Source organism: Mus caroli, chromosome 18 (assembly GCF_900094665.2).
Source record: "Mus caroli chromosome 18, CAROLI_EIJ_v1.1, whole genome shotgun sequence".
NCBI classification, from domain to species: Eukaryota; Metazoa; Chordata; class Mammalia; order Rodentia; family Muridae; genus Mus; species Mus caroli.
The window spans coordinates 64,626,562-64,635,883 of record NC_034587.1 but is presented as its reverse complement, the minus strand read 5'-3'; the positions used below and the strand labels follow the sequence as shown (position 1 = coordinate 64,635,883).

General features: G+C 44.9%; 1 pseudogene; it reads right to left on the bottom strand.

Annotated features, from left to right (window-relative positions):
- Positions 1–3,046: 3,046 nt before the first annotated feature.
- On the bottom strand, positions 3,047–4,334 carry LOC110284554 (annotated as a pseudogene).
- Positions 4,335–9,322: the final 4,988 nt, after the last annotated feature.

Below are 9,322 nucleotides of genomic sequence, written 5' to 3'. Positions count from 1 at the left end.
TGCTGGGATTTGAACTCTGGACCTTCGGAAGAGCAGTCGGGTGCTCTTACCCACTGAGCCATCTCACCAGCCCCCGTTTGTGTGTTTCTTGATGGGCAGCTCCTTCTTTAGGTTAGGGAAATCTATAATCTTGTTGAAAACTTTTTCTGGGCCTTTGATCTGGTTTTCTTTTCCTTCCTCTATCCCAATTATTGGTCTTAGATTCAGTCTTTTCATAGTGTTCCAGATTTCCTGGATGTTTCATGCCTGGAGATTTTTAGATTTAACATTTTCTTTGACCAAGGTATGCACTTCTTCTATTTTGTCTTTAATGCCTGTAACACTAAATCACTACAATAATGCATCACCATGGATCGCTAATATCACTGCATTAGAAAACTCCACACAGCCGGGCGTGGTGGCGCACGCCTTTCATCCCAGCACTTGAGAGACAGAGGCAGGCAGATTTCTGAGTTTGAGGCCAGCCTGGTCTACAAAGTGAGTTCCAGGAAAGCCAGAGCTATACAGAGAAACCCTGTCTCAAAAAAAACAAAAACAAACAAACAAACAAACAAAAAAACAATGCATACACGTGACTTATCACAAACATATAGTTGTGCCAGAGGAATCAGGATTTAGAACAGCAGTGAGGTCGGTGTAGGATTAGTTAGCCTCAGAAGGATGTCAGCCTTCAGCCCAGGAGTCTACAGTTGTGGATACTGAGTCTCAGCTTCCCATGTGACACAGGGCAGCCCATGAGGCACTAATGGTCAAGTCTGCCAAGGCTGGTCCTCTGGATGGGGATGGACCAGAGACACTGTTACAGAGTCTCTTAGTTAGGGTCTTGTTGCTGTGATACACCATGACCACAGCAGTTCTTTAAAGGAAAACATTCAACTTGGGGCTGGCTTACAGTTTCAAAGGTTTAGTCCATTATCATCATGGCAGGAAGCATAGCGGCAGGCAGGTATAATGCTGGAGAGGTAACTGAGAGATCTACATCTTGATCTGAAAGCAGCAGGAGGAAACTGCATGCTATACTGGGTGTTACTTGAGCATATAGGACCTCAAAGCCCACCCCCATAGAGACACACTTCCATACCAACTTACAGAGCTACTCCATATGACCAAGAATTCAAACACATGAGTCTATGGGGGCTGTACCTATTCAAACCATCACACAAGGAGTCGTGAAATCGAGACAGAATGCATATCCCAAGTAGAAGGGTTTCTGAGCTCTACGAACAGGACTCTTAGCCATAAAAACAATAGGGAAGAGAACCTAGGTTTTTTGGTTGACCTTGTCAAGACCTTGTTACTGGAAACAGGAAAATCTCTTTAGTCCAGAGCAGAAAATGTCTGGTCCAGTCCTCTAAAGTCAGGAATAGTGATACATTCAAAGGGGGACTGAATCTATAGTGTCACAAGATCCAGCCTAAATTATGTACCTAAACCCTGCCTTCCCTCCTCCAAATACATATACACACACACACACACACATACACACACACACACACACACACACACATATATATATATATATATATATATATATGTAACTAGTTTGAATGGATGAGTGGCAGATGTAATGTTGTGAACAGTATCTGATGCCCTCTCTCTCCTCTGCATCTCTCTCATCCTTGCAGTTTAACCAACTGTGCTTTCTAGGACAAAACACCCTTCAACATCATACTTCTAATTATCTCTTAAGATTCATGAGCAGATACTTTGATTGAGTCACTCTGTTTTAATTAATATCATTCATAGAGGCTCAGTAAGAATCTATCTTTCTTTTTGTCAAGATATAACTGGATAAATTGGTCGTCATCAAATTGCTTGCCCTTCTGTAGAGTTATGTCTGAGTGAATTTCATTTGATTGAGTGTGACAACCATCACCGAAGGAAAAAGATTATACTTTAGATGCAGTATTCATGCCTCTAGGGTCTGGCCTATGCTCAGAGTTGCCACTAAAGGCTGGAAACATGTGGGGAAACAGCTGGGAGTATTGGAAATTTGCCTTGAAAGACAACCCGCAGGGCATGGGGTGCATAGAGCCATCAGAAGACAACAGGCAGAAGTGCTGTGTGGGTAGCTGGGGTCTAACCCAGGTCTTCAGGCTCAATAGCAAGAATCTTCACCTGCTGGCCATCTTGGCCACCCTGACCTGCTTTACCTCATCAACTCAGATATACTTCAGGAACCATCTTCTCCATTTGTGTCCTCTGTAGCCCTTTGGAGAGGGTTCCTGCCATTGTGGTACCTGTGGCTATTGTAAAGACAATGAGGTGTGGCCCGCCCTTAGGGAGGTTCACACTCACCGACTCCACAGAGTCGACTCCACCGACTCCTTCCCTGGGGGCCTTGCTCTTGACCTTGAGCGGTTACTGGGGAGACATTGTGGAACAGTGTCCCCATCCCCACTGTCACTAGTGAGAGCCATATGTATCCCTCGATGACTTCCTGGACTTGGGCATTCCCTCAGCAGTTGTTACAGCTGGCCAAGCTGCCAGTGGGCTTCTGACTTCTAGTTCAAGAAGAGAAATCTTTCCCTCTTTCCACCTCCTTTTCAGACACCAGTCGACAGCCAGGGGCAAACCTTCCCTGACAGTCTGGCCATCCTGGCTCTTTTTTTTTTTAAGATACCCTGCCCCGTCCCCCATGGAGCTGCTGCCAAAAGCATCTTCCAGTTCTCTCTCTCTCTCTCTCTCTCTCTCTCTCTCTCTCTCTCTCTCTCTCTTCTCTCTCTCTCTCCTTCAGCTCCCTGCTCTCATCAGCTGCTGAGATTCACCTCTTTTCTGCCCTGTTGTGTGTCTTTCAAGCTCTGATAAAATGGCGTATAGACTTCCTCCTGAGTGTTTTTGTTTTTATTGTTGCTTGTTTTGTTCTTTCTTTCTTTTTTTTTTTTTCTTACTTAAAGTTTTTATTTTGAGACATTATGGGGAAAAAAATACAGGGATACACTGAAGAAAGAGACATGGTCACAGGGAAAAAAAAAAAAAAAGATAAAATAGAAGCATCGGTGCCTGTCAGCCAGTGTTGAATGTGAAACTCTGAGAGTCTGTTATGCTACAGGGGCTCAAGGGAATCCTCGCCCTCTCCTTCGACAGGATCCACACCAACCTCCTCATCAACCTTGTCCAGGTCAGCCATGTCCTCATCGGCTTCAGAGAACCCCGCCCCCTTCTCCATTGCCCTCACCCACAGACCACTGCACAAAAGAACACAGGGTAGATATCAGGTCAGACATACGGTCTAGGCAAGCCCAGGCTTCAGCACTGGCTGTGGTGTTGCTCAGCCAGGTCCCTATCAGGTAGGCTTGTAATTAATGCCAGTCTTGAAGCCACTGCACCGGTCCACAGACTGCATGTTGTGCTTAGTCTAAATGGTGACAGTGGCAGCATTGGCATCTATGGCTACCATATCACTAAGGTACAGCATGCAGAAAGTCATGTATTTACCACAGCAAGGGTCACATTCCACCATCCGGTTGGCTGGCTCAAAGCAGGCATTGGTGATCTCTGCTACAGAAAGCCACCCATGGTAGGATTTCTCAGCAGAGACGACAGGAAAATCTGTGGCCAGCAGGAAATGGTGCAGAGGTCACGCACCAGGTTAGCCTGGAACTCTGTCAAGTCAACATGCAGGGCCACATAAGATCTGAGGGAAGCAATGACGGAAGACACAGTCTGGCTAATAAGGCTAATGTTGAGGTCAGTATAGGTTGGGTGCTCAAGATGACGTTTCTATGACAGATATTATAGATGGCCCCTTTGCCTATCATGAAGACACCATCAGAGTGCTCCAGAGTGGCATGGGTGGTGAGGATGGAATTGTGAGGTTTAATGGCATTGGCAGGAAATGGCGAAGGCAGGCCGGGCAAATGGACATCTTTCCATAATCAACAGAGAGCCCCTCCATCAGCAGGGAGGTGAACCCAGAACCAGTTCCTCTGCCAAAGCTATGGAAAACCAAGAAGCCCTGAAGCCCTGTGCATTGCTCAGCCAGCCTGCAAATTCAGTCCAAGGCAAGGCTAATAATGACTTCCTTGCCAGTTGTGTAGTAGCCACAGGCATAGTTCTGGCAGCATCTTTTTTGCCTGTAATGAGCCACTCAGGATGGAAAAGCTAGTGGTAGATACCAGGGCGAACTTCATCAACAGGTCTATGAACACTGCCATGGACTCATGCTTGCTAGCCACTGTCTCACTGAAGAAGGTGCTGAGGGACTCAGCTCCAACAGCAATGATCTTGTCACTTGGCATCTGGCCATCCAGCTGGATGCAGCGTTCTAAGCAGTGTAGCTCCTTGTGGGCATTGCCAATTTGGACTCCAGCCTGGCCAGCATGGATGAAGATGCTCTTACACTCTGGTTTAGGAGGTAAGAGTGAGGGAAGACATAGTTACCAGGTTCCAGTTGCCATCCCTGACAAGCTAAGGGGTGAGTAGTCAACAAGATGTTGGGGGTTTTGTTTGGTTTTTTTTTTTTAAGATTTGTTTATTATTATATCTAAGTACACTGTAGCTGTCTTCAGACAGCCCAGAAGAGGGCATCAGATCTCATTACAAATGGTTGTGAGCCACCATGTGGTTGCTGGGATTTGAATTCAGGACCTTCGGAAGAGCAGTCAGTGCTCTTAACCACTGAGCCTGATGTTGGTTTTTCAATTCGACATGTAGTTACATGTCAGGGGTAGAGAGCACATGTGCCACTGTGCACTTATGACATTCAGAAACAGTATTGTGTCAGTTCTCTCCTTTCACAGATTGAACTCATGCCATCAGTTCTGTGCAGCAAGCACCTTTGCCTATGGAGCCCTCTTGACAGCCCCTGAGTCCATTTTTAAAATCTATTTATCAAGAGAGACTGAGAAGTAGTCACAAAAGAGAACCCAGATTCCCTATAAAGAGCAGAAGGGAAGATATTCTAAGGAGAGACACATGGGCCCTCTCTTTGGTGATCAGACTGTTGAAATAATAGTCCTAAAGAAATTGGAATGGCCCAAGGATCTCACAGTGGGAGAAGGACGGGGCTGAGCCTACAACCAGCCCAGAGAAAGCCATCTCAGAGGAAGAAACTTCATACAGGTCTGACTTGTCAGGCCAACTTGCAGGACTAACTAAACTGAAGGCAATGATGGGTCAATGACAGGTAGGGCCACCCCTCCACAGGACATGCTTGGTTACACACACCCCTTGCCCTCTATTTGCATCTAAACCTCATGTTGGTACCATGAAGATCTACTTGATGGGTCACAGCATCTCTGTATTTGTTCTCTTCACACTGTAGCCACCCTGAATGCATCTCATATTCCAGCCCTTCACTATTGCTATTTTCTTTGATCAGTCTCTTGATGGGGGGCTGAGCCCAGATTGATAAGGCTGCGGGGTCTGCCATGCTACAATAACAGTTGGAAAGCCCATTGTCCAAGCAGTTTTTCTGTTGCTGATAAACTACTCCAGCAGAAGCAGTTTACGGAATTGAAGGGCTCATCTTATCTCACAGCTCAAGATCCAACCTGTCTTGTTGGGGCAGTTAAGGCAGCAGAAGCTGGAAACAGTCATATCCCACCCACAATCGGGGAGTGGGGGTGGGCAGGGATGATGCTTGAACTTAGCTGGCCCTCTCCTTTTGATGCAATCCGGGATCCAAGCCCAGGTCATGGTACCGCCCACTTTTAGTGTAATCCCTTAGAGACTTAACCAAAGGCCATGTAATGCTTGCCTCCTAGGTGATTCCAGGTTTTGGAAAGCAACACGAATCACCATCACGTTCATCTGACACTTCTGACCTACCAGACATCACAGATTCCCTCCCCGGGACACTGCAGGGTCCTGGTTGCTTATTGCTGTTGTCATACGGCTGATGGCAGAGCAGTTGAGTCTCTGCCATGTTGGACTATACGTCACTGCACTGGGAGAGGCGGCAATTCAACGGTTTACAGAATGCAGACCTTAGTAGAGGACTTTTCACTCAACCCCTTGTAAAGTGGGGACTGTCTGTACTGTGGATGTTTGGAGGACACAGAACACAAGACCTTTCTATCCCAGGAGACCTGTAGCTCCACAGACGCACACCAGAGGGAGCAAGAGATCACAAGCTCCTGAAGGAGAAGCCTGTGGGTAAGACTAATGATACCATAAACCCATTGATAACAAGGCCCTCAAAGGTTGCAGAGCCAGCCAGCACTTCCAGCTAGGCTGACGGGTAAAGGCCATTCCCTTATGAAGCTGCTCTTCAGGACTGTGACAGAGGGCTGGTTCTGTCAGATGAGTAAAGCAAACCAAAACCCAAAACAGGTGAAGTCATAGATAGACGTAGCTGAACCAAAGGAACCAATCAGCTCCCAGAAACCAACACAGACCTATGAAGTTCTTGATAGTTCAAAATGCTAACTTCAAAGAAACACAGTGTGCAAGAGAAAGCAGATGAGTCGCTCAGTAAATTAATGGGGAGATAAAGTGAGATCACTAACCCAGAGACAGAGAACATCAAAAAGAGAAGGAAATAGAAATTCATGAGCTACTGAACACAATAAGTGACGTGCAGTTTTCCCAGCACAGGAAATTCACAGGCTCATATGATCAGCAGAAGAAATCAGAAAAGTCACCGATAAGCCATCTGGGATTATTTAGAAGTAACAACAAAGCAGAGGAAAGCCTAAGGAAACACCACAGTAACATCTGAGAGACCAATATGTGCCTCGCGGAAGTCTCGTACAGAAAGAGAGAGAAGGGACAGGCGAATTTATTTAAAGAAACAATGCGAGCCGGGCGTGGTGGCGCACGCCTTTAATCCCAGCACTCAGGAGGCAGAGGCAGGCGGATTTCTGAGTTCGGGGCCAGCCTGGTCTACAAAGTGAGTTCCAGGACAGCCAAGGCTACACAGAGAAACCCTGTCTCAAAAAAAAAAAAAAAAAAAAAAAAAAAAAAAAAAAAAAGAAAAGAAACAATGCCTGAAAATTCAAATTTGAGCAAGCAAATAGATATCCAAACCCGAGAAGTTCAAAGGAGTCTGATAAGACTAAACCGGTGGGCTGGCAAGATGGTTCAACCGGTAAGAGCACTGACTGGTCTTCCAAAGGTCCCAAGTTCAAATCCCAGCAACCACATGGTGGCTCACAACCACCCGTAATGAGATCTGCCTCGTTGTTAATATTAAAAAAAAAAAAAAAAAAAAAAAAGACTGAACCTGCAAAGGCCCGTGTAACCGATAGAGTCAAAGTTTAAGAGGCTGCCAGCAACATGGAGAAAAGGTGACCAGCCACACACAAGAGCACTAGAAGGATGCTGTCAGCAAGTCTCTGGACACAAATGTTAGAGAGGGACTGGAAAGACGGCTCATGCTGCTGTGTTGGAGGACTGAAGGTCAGTTGTAGCATCCACCTGTAACTCCAGTTCCTTGGGCCCTCTTCGGACCTCCTTGGGCGTGGCGCACACATAATGCACAGCCATCTATGCAGACGAGGCGCCCATACACATGCAAAATGAATGAAACTTTAAGAAATAAAATAAACATACAAAGGAAGGTGAAACAAAGATTTTAGAAGATAAATAAAGGAGCCTTTCTTTACCACAGGTCCTCTTGCCAAGCATTGCCAGAGTGCATTCAAGTTAAAATTATAGCAGTGCAAAAACATGATGATCAATCTCTCTGCTGGGCATAGATCTATGAACTAGTACAGGCTACTGTGATTCTATAGTGATGGTATATAAATATCATTTGAATCTGATTGAAAGGTAGCAATACAAAATAACTGTCAGTATGAAATTATGTTAAGAGGTACAAATATGGAAAGAGTATTTGTGGAATTTTCTTTTTCTTTTTTTTTTTTTTTTTTTTTTTTTGAGAAGGGACCATTGTAGCCTAGGCTGGCTACACACTACCTGTGTAGCTAATGATGACTTTGAACTCCTGACCTGCCTGTTTCTGCATCTCAAATCCAGGGATTACAGTCATAGGACACCAAGCCTGGCCAATTTGTGATATTGGTAGCATAGAAAAGAGAGAACAATACAGCTTTGTATGTGACAACAATTACAAACAGATTATTGTAGCTAAGAAACGTTGCACTAAACCTGGGTATTTCGTTGCAAGCCTGTAATCTGAGCACTTAAAGGCTGAGGCAGGAGAATAATAAATTTAATGTTACCTGAGCTACAAAGTAAGACCTTGTCTGAAAGCTATCGTGTTAATCAGATTTCAATCTGTGTGAAATAAGCTTAAGAAGAGAAAAGGTTTATTTTGGCTTATACTTTTAGCGGTTTCAGTCCGTGGTCAGTGGACTTTTGAACCTTTGAGGGGTCAGACTTCACAGTGGAAGCATGTGGTGGAAGACACTAGTCATCTCATGGTGCACAAGACGCAGACGGAGAATAGGGAGAATGGTGATCGCAATATCCCTTCAAAATCACAGCCTATTGGAATGAGAAACTTCCAGTGGGTCTTGCAACCTCGATATTCCGTTGCCCAACAGCTTCATGGGCTAGGGACCAAGCCTTTCACACATGGGTCTTTGAGGGACATATACAACTCACAACGGAGGTTTAATGCCATCCTCCTGATATACACAGAGAAAATATCTATTGAACAAGATAAAAAAAAAAAAAACCCGTACTGATATGTAAGAATCAATACAGTGTAAGGCACAAGGAGAAGGGAAGTGAAACATAATAACTATAAAATAACAATCATAGAGAAATCACATGTGGGGACTAGGTTATTACTGGGAGTGTAAGTGATTAACATCCTCAGTTAAAAGATGGAGTGGTGGAATGGGTTAAAGGAGCTATGATCCCATGAAACAGTGTCTACCGCAGACTGGCTTTAGAGAGAAGGATGAATGTATGAGAGTAAAGGGCTGGAAAAATATAAACATGTGGCTGGTAGCCAAAAAAAAGACAAAGGGGATGAATTTTTACAGTTTCATACATATTCACAATGTATTGTGATTCTATTCACCCCACTACCCTCTGGTATCTCCCCTTTCTTTCCCTCTGAACTCTTTCTTCCCCTGAATTAATCCGCCAGTGTCTACACCATTGAAGAAAACGGCATTGCTTCCTATAAACATTAATAGTCACTAAATCCTCTGGCACCTCCTGTATCCATGATGGAAGGGCACAATCTTGTTCAGGTATCCACAGCCGCTGTGTGTTCCTGAACACAACAGCCTTATCATATCTGGATCTGATAGGTCGTGATATTTCATGACATTCTTCTCCTCCCTCTAGCTACAAAATTAATTTTGCCCCCTCTTCAATCATAACATAACTGGCCTCAGGGAGGGGAGAGCGATATAGACGTTCCATTTAGAGTGGAGCATCTGATGGTCACTCAGCATTG